The sequence below is a fragment of the Tupaia chinensis genome, unplaced genomic scaffold (assembly GCF_000334495.1).
Source record: "Tupaia chinensis unplaced genomic scaffold, TupChi_1.0 Scaffold143645_1, whole genome shotgun sequence".
Lineage (NCBI taxonomy): Eukaryota > Metazoa > Chordata > Mammalia > Scandentia > Tupaiidae > Tupaia > Tupaia belangeri.
Window position 1 is genome coordinate 286,806 of NW_006203493.1, and position 2,250 is coordinate 289,055.

Below are 2,250 nucleotides of genomic sequence, written 5' to 3' on the forward strand. Positions count from 1 at the left end.
AAATTAGAAAAGGCCCCAGAACATAGAAAAAATTTACATAGAACTACATGACTGCCAGACGGCTTCACATCTTCAGTCGATTAACATCTGAAAACAACTGGTTTTGCGTTCTACTTCACCTTCCTCCCTTTTATGCCCTTTAAAAGAATAAACCTGGGAATGGCTCAGGGTCTTAGCTACCTCCATCAGAGAAGTCAAGACCACCTGATCCTTGCTTTTCTATACTTGTGTGTCTTTGTGTGTTTGTGTGTGTGTTTTATGTTTATCCTCTAATTCACAGCTGCCCCAACTCAGAGCAGGTCACGGCAGAAAAGAACCCTCCCAAATTCATTCTAGGAAGCCTTCATTGTCTTAATTACAAAACCAGTCAATGACATGACAAAAAGAAAACTTCAGGCCTATATCCCTAATGAATATGGATGCAAAAATTCTCAACAAGCTATTAGCACGTTGTATTGAACAACACAATAAAAAGATTATACACCATGACTGAGTAGGCTTTATTCCAGGGATGCAAGGATGGTTCAACATACACAAAACAGTTAATGCAATACATCACATTAACAAAAGGAAAGATAAAAACCATATGATCATATCAGTTGATGCAGAAAACGCATTCAATGAAATACACATCCCTTCATGATTAAGACTCTCAGCAAAAATGGCATAAAAGGGACATTCCTCAACACAATTAAAGCCATCTATGAAAAACTCACAGCTAACATCAAACTGAATGGGGAAAAGCTGCCCATTTTCTCCACTCCTTTTTAATATAGTGCTGGAAGTTCTGACCAATGGAATTAGACAAGAAGGTTTAAAAAAAAGGACATCCAAAAAGGAAAAGATATGAAATTATCTCTATTTGCAGATGATATGATGCTATACATATATAATCCAAAAGAATCCACACACATACACACACACAAAACTACTGGAAGTGATATATGAATATAGCAAAGTAGCAGGATACAAAATTGGCATACAAAAATCTATAGCATGTTTATACACCAACAATAGACAAACTGAGACAGAATTGAAGAAAGAAATCCCATTTACAATAGCCACGAAACCAATATTCCTAGCTATCTTTCTAGGAATAAACCTTACCAAAGATGTCAAAGATCTCTACAAGGAAATCTATGAAACACTTGAAAAAGAAATTTAAAATGATACAAAAAAGTAGAAAAACATCCCATGTTCCTGGATTGGAAGAATTACTATAATCAAGATGTCAAATTAAATGCAATTCCAATCAAACAACCAGAGATATTCCTCACAGTAATAGAAAAAAAAAATCAAAATTTGTCTGGAATCATAAAAGGTCTCATATCATCAAAGCAATACTATGCAAGGTGAATAAAGTAGGAGGCATCTCACTTCCCAATCTCAATACGAAAGCTGTGATAATTTAAACAATACGGTACTGGCACAAAATCAGATAGGCAGACCAATGGAACAGAACTGAGAACCCCCAAATAAACCCCAAAACATAAACCCCAACTGATCCATGACAAAGGACACAAGACAATCCGGCGGGGAAAAAAGAAAATTTCTTCAGCAAATGGTGCTGGGAGAGCTGGATACCCAGCAGCAGAAGAATGACACTGGGTCTTTATTTCTCACCACTAACAAAATTAAACTCACAATGGATAGAGGATCTACATGTAAAATCTTAAACTATAAACACACTGGTGGAAAACATAGGAAAATCTCTTGGAGACGTGGAGCAGGCAAAGACTTCTTAAAGAAGAGCTCCAAAGCATAGCACCAGGGAGCAGCCGAATAAGCAGATACAGTCTTTGTGCTGATGCTGCAGGGCAAGCGAAAGCGCGAATGAAGACACAATCTACAGTTGGGCCACACTGATAGAAGAGAGCGGGGTGTTAGCCAGAGAAGGTAGGAGAGATTTGATTAGAAACACAGGATGCAAGATGCTCCCCAGCTGCAGTCAGTAATAGAAAGCACCGGCTTTACATTCCCTGTTTAAAAGATGAGCACAGGGGACCAGCAGTTGGCGTAATGGCTATGTCGCTGAATTCCCATGTAGTCCACTGCAGTTCGAGTCCCGGACCCTGTGGCTTAAACTCACGCTGGGAGCGTGTGCGTGCATGTCCAAGATTCCAAGAGGAGAATGGAGGAGAAGAGATTGCATCGTGGCCATCCCCCCGGGGGGGTGACTTCTCACTTTTTGTCTCTCTGTCTTTCTGGTGAGCACACATGCCCTATAGCAAAAAAAAAAAAAAAAAAAAA